We start from the raw sequence: 15,448 nt of genomic DNA, 5'->3' as shown, positions 1-15,448 counted from the left end.
TGTGATTATGTTCAAGTGTTGAAGGAGGACCCTTTCTTTGCATGTGTTCCAAGTAAAGAGAGTAACCCACTCATGTGACTTTGGGGAAGTTATATTAACTTCTGTGCCTTTGATAGACACCCTATCATCACTGACATATAGATGTAAGATATTAGGGGTCTCCTGTTTAAGAGGCTATTAAGTAATACAACACGGGCTACAGATAGAAAAGCAATTTCACATGCAAATATCTACATTGGCACTTAGCCTTTGACCCTCTTCTTCAATTTTAACCAAAATTCAGAAAACATAAAAATAAGGCCAGGTGCGCTGGCTCATTGCCTGTAATCCCAACACTTTGGGAGGCCAAGGCAGATGGATCACTTCAGGCGAGGAGTTCAAGACCAGGCTGGCCAACATGGCAAAACCTTGTCTCTACTAAAAATACAAAAATTAGCCGGGCGTAGTGATACACACCTGTAGTCCCAGCTACTCTGCTGAGGCACAAGAATCACTTGAACCTGGGAGGGGGAGATTGCAGTGAGCTGAGATCACGCCATTGCACTCCAGCCTGGGTGACAGAGTTAGACTCTGTCTCCCCTCCACCTCCCAAAAAAGAAAACACAAAACACACAATTTATAGAATATATATGTAAGAGCAACCCAGAACACAGAAGGAAATTATAACAAAACCAGAAACATCAAGATATGCTCCTTAGGCCGGGTGCGGTGGCTCACGCCTGTAATTCCAACACTTTGGGAGGCTGAGGTGGGAGGATTGCTGAAGTCCAGGAGTTTGAGACCAGCCTGGGCAATATGGCAAAACCCCATCTCTACAAAAAATGCAAAAATCAGTTGGGTATGGTGCTGTGCGCCTGTGGTCCCAGATACTCAGCAGGCTGAGGTGGGAGAATCCCTTGAACCCAAGAAGCAGAGGTTGCAGTAAGCTGTGATCATGCCACTGCACTTCGGTCTGGGAAAAACAGTGAGACCCTATCTCAAAAAAAAAAAAAAAAAAAGATACGTTATTTAGTTCTATCTAAACTTTAAAAAAGGATTTGATTTTCTGATGGACACTGCATTCAATATTCTGCAGACATATTAAACTGCATAACAATTTTCTAAACACAGTTTTTAAAGGCTCTGAGTATAATAGCATAATAGAGCTAAACAGAGTCTGACAGCTTTTATTATTTCTATTAACTTTTCTGCTCTAGTTTATACAAGCCAATAAATCTCATTCTATTCCACATGAAAGGAAATCCACTCAGTAGTCAATTACATTTCTACTGCAGGCTGCGGGTATCTTTGCTTGAGACATAAGAGACATGTCCATGTGTTCTCTGACTCCTGTAACTTACATAAATGTTCCAGAAGCAAACCTTTTAAGTAAAAACCAAACCCCATATAAAATGTCACTAGCCTGCCTAAGTTCGAAGGCATCTACCACAGCAGTCAGTCAGTCAGTGCAAAGGGCAGTAGGTCCACCACCTGCAATGAGGTCACAAGAATGACACAGCCTTTGAAACAGGTGTTAAGTAAAACTCCTCAGACCCAGCAAATCCACTTTTAGGGATATAAGGAAAAGGTAACTTCAAATAAAAATATGAATGCAATGATGCTCATCATTGTGCTTTTTTATAGTAGCAAAAAAAAAAAAAAAATTGCAGACAAACTATATGTCCAGTAATAGGGCACACCTACTTTAGAAATAGGGTACACTACTTTACACAGCCATAAAAAGTGTCTTCAAAACAATTTTTAAACATGAATACAACCCATAAAAACAAAGGGTATAAAAATGTGAGTGTATATGAGTGCAAACCGTACACCGGACCAGAATTATAGCATGGTTTAGAGCTAGGATTATAGGAATATTCTTTAATGTATTACTCTCATACTCAGAAGTTATTTTTTAAATTACAGTATATCCTAAAAACAATTATCTTGAGGTCTTTTGTTAAAAGCTCTTAAAATACCACACGATTTGTCTGGAAAATCTAAAGAACAAAATTTGTTTACCAGCCATGCTGTCTGTTTCTTTAAGGGCCTATTTGCAAAGCCTAATAGAAAAATCTGGATTTAAAAAAGAGAAATAAACTGGGTGCAGTGGCTCATAACTGTACTCCCAGCACTTTGGGAGGCGAGGTGGAGGACTGCCTGAGCCTAGAAGTTCAAGACCAGCCTGGGCAACATGGCGAGACCGCGTCTCTACAAAAAAAAAAAAAAAAGAAAAGTTAGCTGGGTACAGCGGCATGCATCTGTGGTCCCAGCTACACCAAGAGGCTGAGGCAGAAGGACTGCTTGAGCCCAGGTGGTTGAGACTGCAGTGAACTGTGTTTGCACCACTGCACTCCAGCCTGGGTAACAGGCTTGTCTCCTTGTCTCCAAAAAAAAAAAAAAAAAAAAAAGAGAGAAGAAAGAAGTAAATTACTTAAAAATGATTATTTGAACCACAGAATTTAAATGTTCATGGTTATAAAGCATTTAAGATATGATATTCAAAAGTTTACTTTAAATGGCAGCACTTTGGGAACATATTTACTCCAAGAAGTTATTCTCACATAAGATGACCAAGAATTTCTGATCAGTCCTTCATCAAGAATGTCAACATCACAATAGCTCAAATCCTATTAGCTAGCTGGCAATGAAATTTTTTTCTACCTAAGTGTAGAATGATTGAAAGAGAAAATATTTAAAGTCCTGTATAATAATGTGGGTGAATGTCAACCCTTGAATATGGTTTTGGAGACTTTTCACAATCTATTACTATGTGAAAAAGAAGGCAAATCCTCACAGTGACAGGCTATGATGCCAGGGGAATTTCCTGTCAGTCAGGTTCAATAACAGTTTTCCTGGACCCAAAAATTTACAAAGTCTAACCTTGACCTTAATAAGGTCCCTTAGCGTTTCTTGACCGAATTATTGCCACAACTTCCTGACTGGTTTCCCTGCTCTGAATTTTGCCCAAGTGAAATCCATCCTCTTCCATGCTGGAGCTTAAATGAGCTTTGAAGAACACACAAGCTTCACTAAAATGTTTCACCACCCTCCCCACTTGTCTTTTGGGTAAAACCTCCTTCAAGTCATGCAAGAGTTTTTGCCTGGCCTCAGCTCCCTTCACTCCTCAACACAGCCCTCTTTACTTCAGCCACAGCAGAACAGGTCCTCAAAACACACTGTTTTCTCTCTCTCTAGCTTTCTGCATGCTGTTCCCCTACGTGGGACTCTCCCACACCTTAATCTTTCCAGCTAACACTAATCATTCTTCAAGAGTCACCTCCAGCCTCATTCTTCTTCACTAAGCCAGCCCCATCCCTCCCATCTGGCATCTACCTGAATAAGATGCCTATTGACCAGACTGAAGCCCAAAGCCCATCTTTGCTACTAAGGTGGTTATCCAACTTAATGCAATAAAGCACATCCACTACTGAGGGGAAATTCAGGAACAGGAAATTAATAACATAGCCAAATATTTCAAAGTGCTTATTCCCAATCAGAAATTTCTGGAGAATCGCATCACCATTTACAAGATTGTTCAAATTTCCTATTAGGTATTTTCCTATTTTGTTTTGCTCAATTTTGTTTCTATTTTGTTTCCTATTTTGTCCAAATTTCCTATTAAAATTTTCCTATTTTAATTCAGGACCCCACCTGAATTAAAGTGCCACCACAGGGGATCCCTTGAATACTTTCTGAATTTAGAAATCTGTTTATAAAATCTTCATAAACAGGCCAGGTGCTGTGGCTCTTGCCTGTACTCCCAGCACTTTGGGAGGTTGAAGCGAGTCAATCACCTGAGGTCAGGAGTTTGAGACCAGCCTGGCCAACATGGTGAAAACCTGTCTCTACTAAATATACAAAAGTTAGCCGGGCATGGTGGCACGCAGCTGTAATCCCAGATACTCAGTAGGCTGAAAGAGGAGAATCACTTGAACCTCGGAGGCGGAGGCTGCAGTGAGCTGAGACTGCACTCCAGCCTGTGTGACAAGTGAAACTCTGTCTCAAAAAAAAAAAAAAACAAAAAACTTCATAAACTTGTTTTCCATTCCCTGTCATCACTCCAGCAAAACTGAACAGATTTTTGGGGTGTTCTGTGAGACCAGCAAGAACGGTTAATTCTGAGGTTCTCTCATGTTCTTATGGAAACACAACTAGAATTATAAATATTTTAGGCTCATAGGACTTCTCGTTGATCCAGAAAAATCCAACTGATAAAAACCACAGTAGGAAGATTATATCAAAGTAAAGGACATCTTCTATAAATAACCTACATTCTCAGGAGTGTTTTCCAAAACATTCCCAATTAGAGATTGCTAAATGTATGCACGCTCTTCATAAAAGCTCTTAATCGTCTGAAACTGTCATCAGCTCTCAAATCAGAATCATGATTTTTTTTTTTTTTTTTTTTTACAGGGTACCCTGTCACCCAGGCTGGAGTGCAGTAGCACAATCTTGGCTCACTGCAACCTTCACCTCCCAGGTTCAAGTGATTCTTATGCCTCAGCCTTCCAAGAACAGAGAGTACAGATGCACACCACCACGCCTGGCTAATTTTTGTATTTTTAGTAGACACGGGGTTTCACCATGTTGTCCAGGATGGTCTCAAACTCCTGGCCTTAAGTGATCCACCCACTTTGGCCTCCCAAAGTGCTGGGATTACAGGTGTGAGCCACTGCACCCAGCTTAGAATTATGATTGTAAAAATCAGCAGCAACTTGCATCTGCATATTGCCATGTATTTTTCAAAGTGCTTTCAGTTATATCATTTTCTTTCCTTTTTTTCTTTTTTTTTTTTCCTTTGGAGACAGGGTCTCACTCTGTTGCCCAGGTTGGAGCACAGTGGCATGATCATGGCTCACTATTAGCCTCAACTTCCTGGGCTCAAGTGATCTTCCTGCCTCTACCTCCTGAGTAGCTGGGACTGTAGGCACATGCCACCATGCCTGGCTTTTCTTTTTTTTTTTTTTTTTTTTTAATAGAGATCAGGTTCTGCCTAGGCTAGTCTTGAACTCCTGAGCTCAAGTGATCCTCCCACCTCAGCCTCCCCAAGTGCTGGGATTACAGGCATGAGCCACCATGTCTGGCCAACTACGGCATTTTATTTGGTCCCATTTTTGTCAGCCATTTCTCAATGTCAAATCCCAGCATTAAAAGTTATTTTTCTTAATTTTCTATTTGTAGAAAATTAAATTGTTATTTTAACCTCTAATAATAACTGTACTCTTAATTTCTGCCATCGGACTTATTGTATATAAGCAAGTTTGTTCAGATTAGTCTCTTTACAAAGCGAGCTTTTGTAAGATTAATAACTTCATTAAAATTGAAAGTAGGAAAATAATTCACAGAAGAGCGTGAAAAATTCTGTTATTTTTTTTCCCTATACAAAATGTACCATCTGGAGTTATTCTGAAGCCAAAAATACATCAGGAGGTAGGACTTTTTTTATGGTGAAGGGAGGAGGGGAAACTAAATCACAAAGAAGCCACCAGGATGAGATAATGCACAACACTGAAATCTGAGAAAAAGGGTCCCAGAGATCATTCTCAAAGCTTACACTAAGCCTATGTGACCACACAGGACCTGTGACACACCACCTTTTATAATGAAGCAGAAATAGCACTCACCGAATGAAACTAGAGCGGAATTCAACATGCTGCCAAAAATAAAAAATAAAAAGAAGAGGATTTTAGGAAGAAGACTACAGTATGAGTCAGACATCACGGCAATCCAAAGTGAAAACAGAGAGCCACTGACTCTCAGGGGTGTAAGGGACCTTAGAAAGGTCCTTGGTCTCATCTTACCACTGGCTGCCTTTAACTGCAAGGAAATCACTTTCCCTCTCTAGTCCTCAGTTTCCTCATTTGAAAACTGAGGCATGAGGGTAAGGCCAGTGGGTCTCAAACTTGCATGCTCACCAAAATCACCTAGGAATTTCAAAAGACAGACTCCTGGACCCGGTGCCTAGAAATTCTTATTCAAAAAGGATATGATGGGCCGGGCGGAGTGGCTCACGCCTGTAATCCCAGCACTTTGGGAGGCCAAGGCGGGCAGATCATGAGGTCAGGAAATTGAGATCATACTACCTAACACGGTGAAACCCTGTCTCTACTAAAAATACAAAAAATTAGCTGGGCGTGGTGACGGGTGCCTATAGTCCCAGATACTCGAGACGCTGAGGCAGGAAAATGGTATGAACCCGGGAGGTGGAGCTTGCAGTGAGCTGAGATTGCACCACTGCATCCCGGCCTGGGTGACAGAGTGAGACTCCGTCTCAAAAAAAAAAAGACACAGGAGGAGACCATCAAGTGAATTAATATCATGATATTAAAAGTCAATTTAAGAATGTGAAATTCTGACCAACTTTTGACTTTGAGTATTTCGTAAAAGATACTGTGAAATCCTAATGATACGTGACTTCACTGATTCATTTATTCATTTATTGTAACACTAGAAAAGCAATGGTGCTCTAGTCTAGTGGGTAGACTGACAATAATTATTAATGAAGAAATGTGACATTAGATACTTAATACTGTGAAGGAAAAGTATGCAGCTTTGTGAACAAATGTCAGAGGAATTGGATCTAGGCTGAAAATCAGGGAAGGCTTCTCAGAGAAAATGATGTTGGTATTTCTTAAGCTGTACAAATATGCAAAATAGATCTAAGTTTATTGAATCATCATTACTCTGCAACTCACTGTACAGTAGTATGTCATGCATACAGTAAATGCAAACAAGTACACATCAAAGGTGTGTAGTAATTAGTCCTGAGAATAATGTTTTCCATTAATATAATATTGCTTAAATAATTTCATTATGTGAAAACTTTTTCTGATGACAGAGACCTAATTAAATGTTGGAAACCAAGTAATCTATGTAATTTCAAAGGAAAACATTGTGCTGATTTTTGAAAAAGTTAAAAAACAGCAAAAAAAAAAAAAAAAAAAAAGAAATCCTAATGAGGAAATCAGAAAAAGCTATAGAAAAATGGACAAATTTTATACATGAACAATATAAATTGTGTATGCTATATTACCTAATACCAAAGTAAACCAGATTCAGAACGGACGGTTATAAGAACTAGCTCATATAGAAACAAGATGACATTATTATATTGCTAGCCGCAAAAATTGGTCCTCAGCACCATTTGATAAATGATCTCAAGAAAATGACTCATAGCAAAAGTACCGACACTTATGTTTGCTTGTTACAAAGCAAAAGCAGTTTTTTCAATACAATCATCAGAAGACCCCAGCAGGGCTCTTGCCACCACACCCGGCCTCCTCCTGTGTCTTCAAAATCAACATCAAAATCTAAATTATCATCCCTTTCTTCATTTCTTCTGCAGCTTCTTCTATGGTTGGAACTTAGATTGTTTTCAATATTTTGCTTTTTTCTGGTTCCTTGTTGAACGGAATAACAATCTCTTCTTTCCACATTTTGTGCAAACTTCAAGTTCACAGGCGCATGGTCTACATATTGTGTAATAAGAATCCTTCACTGTCTTTTATAAACATTTAACACATTTTTTAGGTTTTGATAATGGTTCATATATTTTTTGTATTTTACACAACACTCAAGAACTTCTTTATAGCGCTGACATACTCCATCAGGAAATTTTGCATTAATTTCCTTGGTCTGAACACTCTTATCGAACTTGTCATTTTTGAAGCTAAACGTATTCTGGTGCTTGAGGCCTGGAATGAGCCATGCTGCACCTTTCTGGGAGCTCGTCACTGAAACCACAACCACCCCACGCCGGGTGCAGGCAAAAGGATGAAGGGAAAATCAATGAACTACTTCCAGGAGTTAACACTTCTCTACTTGTCCTTTAAAATTCTCTCCTATAAAAGGCCTCAAACATCCATAAAGCATAAAAGAACAGTGGTACCCTGAAAAGTTACCAGGATGGCAATTACAGAAGACACTTGTCATCACCACTGGCTTTCCTATTATTCCTCTTAGCATTCTTTTTGGTCTTTCCAGCTTCCCATATTCCTGTTCTTAGGCGAAGTTAACATTTCCTACCTTGCTCTCTCAGCTTGAGGAAAGAGAATATAGAAAATGGCAAAATAAAAGTGTGAAACATAATTAAAAATAGCAGACGAGTATTAACAAAAAGTCTAAAATTTACTCACAATGGGAAAGGAAGGAAAGCAGGCCTCTTCTGGCAGTCAGAAGCAAGACTGAAGTGAATGAGAGGAAAATAAACACAATTCCTAAGCATATAAAATTCCTAGGAGGGCCCTGATCATTTATTCCTCAGAGAAAGGCAGTTAATACTGTGCAGTTATCACTTGCCAATACACATATTTGGTTTGGTTTTGTTTTTGAGACAGGGTCTCACTCTGTCCCTCAGGCTGGAGTGCAGTGGTGCAATCACAGCTCACGGCAACCTCAGCCTCCTGAGCTCAATTACTCCTCCCACCTCTGCCTCCCAAGGCATAGGCGCACACCACCATGCCCAGTCAATTTTTGTATATTTTGTAGAGACAGAGTTTCACCATGTTTCCCAGGCTGGTCTCGAACCCCTGGGCTCAGGTGATCTGACTGCCTCGGCCTCCCAAAGTGCTGGGATTACAGGCGTGAGCCACCATGCCCAGCCCCAATACAGATATTTGGATACAACCCCATCAAGAACACTAACCTGATCAGCAGAACAAAGCAAGAAGGGAATGAGGTCTGTAACAGGCACTTACACTGCACCCTGGTTTCATAGCAGACAATGACAAAACAGGAGAAACTCTCTGAAATGACTCACAGGCCCTGTGAAGCCACTGGGAGTCATACCCCTAAATCACCTGAGTGCCTTTGATCCATGCATTCTCAGAGCTCTTCCCACCCACTTCCCACACCCAGGAACACTTGGCATTTTCTTTATGGTAGGCACACAGAAAGCAACAGAAATCTGCTCCTGGGGAGGTGCTAATGTCCAGCGAAATGCAGGAGACAGGAAGGCACAGCAAAGAGCCTGGATGGTACAGACCGGACTGCTGGCTTCCAGACAGCCTCTCCACGTGAGGGTTTCTCACGCCTGCAGGAGGAACAATCTCCAAAAAGGTCCTGCTGAGGGAAGCAACGGGTAGAAAATCCACATCCTTTGGTATACTTCATGTTTCCTCTAACCCCTCGCTTTTCCGTGACCCTACCTTCCTGGGATCTGATGTGCTATGTCTGAACAAACATGGGACATAATTGATTCCATTCTCAACCCTGTGGTGCCCAGCGCTCCACGAACATGGGGGCCCACGATGGGAGTTTATTTCACGGGAAATATGTGCTAGCACTGTCCTTGTTTCCCACACACTAGAGATGAGCAAGCAGAGGCAAACTATTGAGGCAGGTCTTTCTCCAGCAGGAGAGATAAAACCTCCTCTCACCTAGTTTAACCCCAATACGCAGGCTTCGGTTCCCTTCCAGGGCATTCCTCGGCTCTGAAGGAATAAAGCTGCATTCTCTCTTCCCTGGCCTGGCCTCCTCAGGGTCACATTTGCCTGCCCTGAGTCCTCACCACACCCCTTCAGACCAGCCTGCTTTAAACGGGGCCTTTCTGTAAGATGAGACACATAATCCATCGCACCAACTGCTGTGGGGCTTCTGGTGCCAAAAGACCATTGAGAAAAAGGCTGCTTAAAAAAGTATGGAGTAACTCAGTACTGCCAAGTCCTGTGGGATTAGCTCTATTCCAAGCCTGCCCTTCCTGTGTCAGGCTTCTTAAATGTTCGTGCTCCTCCCATGTTTTGTTGACATCCTAGATCTAGGCCACCCAATGAAACTGTCTGCTGTGGTGGAAATGTTCTATATCTGTACTATCCAATGGAGCAGCCATGAGCCATGTGTGGCTACTGGGCATTCGAAATGTGGCTAGTGTGACCGAGGAAATGAAGTTTCAGTTTATTTCATCTAAATTCATGTAAACATAAGTAACTTCCTGGTGCTCATGGCTCCCTACTGGACAGCACAGGCTAGTGACATAATTTTGAGGGGAGGCCAGAGGATAACATGCATGCTTGGCCAATCACCTGAGGACCCCTTGCAAGTCCTGGTGCCCATTTTGTACCCCAGACAATTCAATCAGATTCTCTGGAAGTGGGGCCCAGACATCTGCTTTTTTTTTCTAATTGTTTCTAATTTTTTCTTTTTTTTTTTTTCTGCTGTAGAGATGAGGTCTTGCTATGTTGCCCAAGCTGGTCTTGAACTTCTGGACTCAAGTGATCCTCCCTCCTCAGCCTTCCAAAGCACTGGGATTTCAGGCATGAGCCACCATGCCCGGCTGACACCTGCATTTTTAAAATCTCTTCAGGGGATGCCAATGTGCTGCCAAGATTGAGGATCAGTGCTCCAAAATGTGAAAATGTCTACCATTAATAGTCAATCCCTATCCAACCAGACACTTCAAAAACCAAAATCTAAGCCATGTAAATAATGAGGCCAAATATTCCCCCCATCATGCAATCCTGTGGCACTACGCCAAACCTCAGGCTCATCAAGAACAAAACCACGTCCAACAAATAGGCTGCTTTATAAAGGAAGCCATGCAGAGGAAAAGAGCTCAGAAAAGAAGGTAAGAGGAGGAAGGAAAGAGGTTTTTCAAATAACTGTCAGTATATAAAGCCTGGCTAGCATCAATCTTTATATACAAATAATTCATTTTCTGGAAAGTCACCAGTTAACAATAAAATACACCTCCAAATCTAGTACTCTGAACAAACAGCTTTAATTGGATTCCTTCCCTTGGCTAACCCATCCACACACTATCTGTGCCTAACAGTAAGCTCTTACCACTATGCATTTTTCTTCAAAAGATTATCTGAAACCTGTGCTTTTTCATTGGGGATATTAAACTCTTTAAATGGCAGCAATTAAAAAGCCAGTATTGGTCCAAAATCCATTTGCTCTGGCTCACTTCTGTCCAGCAGGCACGAATCTCAACCTTTACTTGCCATTACTAATTTCACCAAGTGTATCATTAACCTGGTGAAGCTTTTCCTCGGGGACTTGATTTAACAGAGGCATCATACCCAGAGTTTGGAAAAAAAAAAAAAAAATTCAGGTTTCTGTAGCCTCTAATCTTCCAATAAGCATTTCCCAAAGGCATGCCATGCCCTTCAGGGTTGACTGCTGACAGAATTCCAAAGCTGGGGCAAAAAGCTCACCAGCGTTTTCTGGGCAGCACTGCTGAAAATCAAAAGCAGCAAGAGAGATTCTAATGGGAAGAGTATATGAAGGTTACTTTTTTTTTTCCCCAAACCTGTTCTTCATTTCTAGGATTTTATTATCATCATCATCATTATTATTATTTAGAGATGTGGATTTTGTTTGTTGCCCAGGCTGGCCTCAAACTCCTGGGCTCAAGTGATCCTCCCACCTCAGCTTGCCAAGTAGCTAAGACCACAGGTGCTCACCATGGCACCCGGTTGAATGTCACTCTTAATGACAATAAAAGTAGCTCCCTCTACATTGACAAGTGAAACACAAATGACCTAAAAGTAACTCTCTCCCCAAATTATTTAATATTACTAAAGTAATTCAATTACAAAACTGAGAACTCCTAGAGTTGGCCAGGGCTTCAATAACTCACCTTAACTAACGGACTCCCCTCCAAGGAGAAAGAGCTGGCTTAAGTTCATCCACATTCACAGCCAAGAAGTTCTCAAAGAACAAATATAATCCCTGCTGCTGTGGCAAACCAGACTGAATTCTTTTTCATCTTAGCCTTTGTGGGAACCAGCCGCAGCAACTCAGTAATGACTTCTCAACCATCCATTCCAATGGAGGGTAGACAAGAGGGATTTTTAAAAAATTAACACAATACTTATGAAAGGATCTGGACTACACGTTTCATATACATATGAATGTGAGTTATGCTGAATAGAATAAAATTTTTTTCTGGATTACAAAACTAGGATTGCCAGATAAATACTGGACATCAAGTTAAAGCTAAATTTCACATAAACAATGAATTTTTAGGATAAGTATGCCTCAAATACTGCATAAGACATACTTACACTAAAAATGATGTACTGTTCATCTGAAATTAAAGTTTAACCAGGCATTCTGGCTTCTTTTTTGTTTGATTTTGTTTTTCCTAAATCTGGCAACCCTGCATATCACTATACTGGGAAAAATCCAACTTTTTTTTTTTTTTGAGACGGAGTCTCGCTCTGTCACCCAGGCTGGAGTGCAGTGGCCGGATCTCAGCTCGCTGCAAGCTCCGCCTCCCGGGTTTACAGCATTCTCCTGCCTCAGCCTCCTGAGTAGCTGGGACGTCATTCTCCTGCCTCAGCCTCCCGAGTAGCTGGGACTACAGGCACCCGCCACCTCGCCCGGCTGGTTTTTTGTATTTTTTAGTAGAGACGGGGTTTCACTGGGTTAGCCAGGATGGTCTCGATCTCCTGACCTTGTGATCTGCCCGTCTCAGCCTCCCAAAGTGCTGAGCCACTGCGCCCAGCCAAAATCCAACTTTTAAAAGAGGCAGAAGAGGTCGAGCTTTGCCACTCCCCACCCACTCAACCTCCCAACCATTCCAATATCTCAGCGCCAGCTGTTCAAAAGGTGCTCTCCAGTGTAGATGTTAATTAGACACAACCTGATAAATGAGTGCCCCAATACCCAGCTGCCATCTCTGGGCCATAGGTGCTAACTATATAATTAAGTGGCAGATATACAGGTAGCTGAAAAAGTAGAAGTCAATTTTACTTTCTGAGCCTTTATCTGAGTAAAGGGCTCAGATAAAGCAGGCAATGAAGTTTGAGCAGGTGCCATAAAAGGAAGAAGCCATTAGTAAATACTAATGTTATTAAAAGCAAAGTTTGCTTGGAAGGCTGAAGCAGGAAGATCACTTGAGCATAGGAGTTAGAGGCCAGCCTGGGCTACACAGTGAGACCTTGCCTCTTGGGAAAAGAAAAAAAAAAAAAAAGCAAAATTTGCTTGGGAGAAATAACACAAAGACAACAGAAAGCAAACTGAATACTTACAGAAAGCAAACTGAATACTTAAGTGGTTATTACATGAATTAAGTATCCTAAATAATTTTTTTAAATAGCTACATCTATTGAATAGTTATGTGCCAAAAAACATTGCAAAACTTTACATGTTTTATTGCATTTAATCTTAACACCCCATTAAGTGAGTCATGTCCATTTCACAATGTGAAGAAACCCAGACACCAAGATTAGGTAACTTGGTTAAGACTAGAGTGACCATGTTACCTGGTTTGCCTCAGACCATCCTAGTTTATGCCTGCTGTCCTGGTACAACTATTAAAAGTGTCTCCTTTCATTCTCATAAATTACCTAGTTTGGATAATAAATTATGTGTTCACCTACCAAAGACCAGAGTCAGTAACCGGCAGAGGCAGGGTTCCAACCAGGCAGTGTGGTTCCAAGAAACAGAACCCACCCACTGTAAAATACTCCCTCCTAAGTCCTACTTTCCACAGAAGAGGATAGGAAAAAAGGCATTTTTTTTTTTTTCACTTTTACCAATCATACCTTAAATTTCTTACATGGTTACAAACCAATTCGCGGGGCGGTTGGTAAGCGTCATGTTTTCTGTAACTACATCCGCCTTTAAATCATTGCTATACACAGCACAAGTCATCTGTGGGCAGAGAAGACTCTGCAGTCAGCCTTCACTGACAACCCTGGGCATGAAAATGTTTAAACATTTCAACTTATCAAAGTATCTGGTCAAATATTTAACCAGATCTTTTTCTATCTTAAAACAACCTTCGCCTTCCTTCAGCCTGGTCAGGCAGTCAGGACACTCAGTTGTTTGTTAATTTTACTAAAACAAAGATAGATATGCAGTAGGTCCTGGCTTTTAGTTCCATACACAATGCACTTTCTTCCTTTCCCTAGTAATAAAACATATATATATACACACACCCACACATATATATACACACGCACTCACATATACAGACATGTATCTTTTTTACCTTTGGTATTGTGTATTTTCAGAACACTTTTCTATTTTCCCAGCAAATGTTTAACCATTCATGCTATTAATAGTTTGACAACACGAAAACAGTAAACATGAGCATAAACTTGTAGGCTTACTTCATTTATATAATTTTAAAATGCATCCCAAGTGGTTCCAGTAACCAGAAGTAAGATGCTTTTCAAAAGGTTCAGCACATTGGAAACAGTTGCAAGGACACGGAGCATTTCCACATATCTGTTAACGGCGCGGCGATAGTTTCAGCCCTTACTCTTGTGTGAAGCTGTGTGACTGCATCTAGCCTCTCTGAGCTCTGGACTCTTCTTTGATACAATCATGTGGGATGTATTAACTATAGGGTTCGGCCCAGCCCCAAAACTCCCAATTCTATAATCCTCTACAATCCTTCTGACTGTGAGCTGCACCCTGTAATGTGAAAGCACTGCTCTTCCATGAAACTCCCCAACATTTCAGCTGGTCCAGAGGGTGGACCATCAGGCGACCCACTACAGGTCCTTGAAGAGTGAGGAAAAAAACAATCCTCTCTCAAAGGCAGACTCCAAGGCTACCATCACTGGAACCTGACACAAGCATCCGAGGGCATCAAACACGAGCATTCTCATAAGAGAGTGAAATCTCTTCCCCCAGGAAGACCTGCCACAGACAAGGGCCGTGGGACCAGGATCGGCAGCTCTGCGGCGATCAGTGCAGGTTCCCATGTTTGTCATATCCCTGGATATATTAAGCCTGATTCCTGTCAGCCCCAGACCATATGAAAAAATGTATTTTAATGTTTGTTTTTCTGAAGGATCATGAATGCTTTTTTCACAACAATACTAATATCAACACAAAGGATAAGACTGGGAACTGTGGCTCTGAAGAAGGTTTTCTCTGCCTCAAATCCTCACAAGTCGCCTTTAAAAAGCAAAGTCTACCACCAGTCTTTTTTCTTTGAGATGGACTCTTACTCTGTTGCCCAGGCTGGAGTGCAGTGGCATGATCTCAGCTCACTGCAACCTCCTCCTCCCGAGTTCAAGTGATTCTCCTGCCTCAGCCTCCCGAGTAGCTGGGATTACAGTCACCCACCACCATGCCGGCTAATTTTTGTATTTTTAGTAGAGACGGGGTTTCACCATATTGGCCAGGCTGGTCTTGAACTCCTGACCTCATGATCTGCCTGCCTCAGTCTCCCAAAGTGCTGGGATTAGAGGCATGAGCCACCGCACCCAGCCTACCAGTCACTGTAGTTGTAATGGCAACAGGAAAAGGGTAGGATGGGGCTGTGAGGTAACTGACAGCTTTAAAAGTGTTTCCTGTCACGAAACAGCAATTGTCCTTCACACTTGTTTACTCACAAAGGAAAAAAGCAAACAAAACAGAAAATGAAAAAAGAATTCTTGGCCTGGATTTCACATGATTTCTAATAGAAAGCAAACACATTATTTAAAAGAAAAAAAAAAATGTAATGCCACAAATCCGAAAGTCTGGGGAGTTAAGAGAGTTTAGTCGCCATAAAGTTTTAGCC

At 41.4% G+C, this 15,448-nt stretch overlaps 1 protein-coding gene across 3 annotated transcripts in view; it reads right to left on the bottom strand.

The window, feature by feature from the left end:
* The window catches only part of LOC105465041 (spectrin beta, non-erythrocytic 1), a 213,751-nt gene that overhangs the window by 177,115 nt on the left and 21,188 nt on the right, over positions 1–15,448 (bottom strand). The gene's annotated exons all lie outside the window — the stretch shown is intronic.

The sequence above is a fragment of the Macaca nemestrina genome, chromosome 13 (genome assembly GCF_043159975.1).
Source record: "Macaca nemestrina isolate mMacNem1 chromosome 13, mMacNem.hap1, whole genome shotgun sequence".
In the NCBI taxonomy this organism is placed as follows: Eukaryota; Metazoa; Chordata; class Mammalia; order Primates; family Cercopithecidae; genus Macaca; species Macaca nemestrina.
This window is presented reverse-complemented; position numbering and strand designations above follow the sequence as displayed.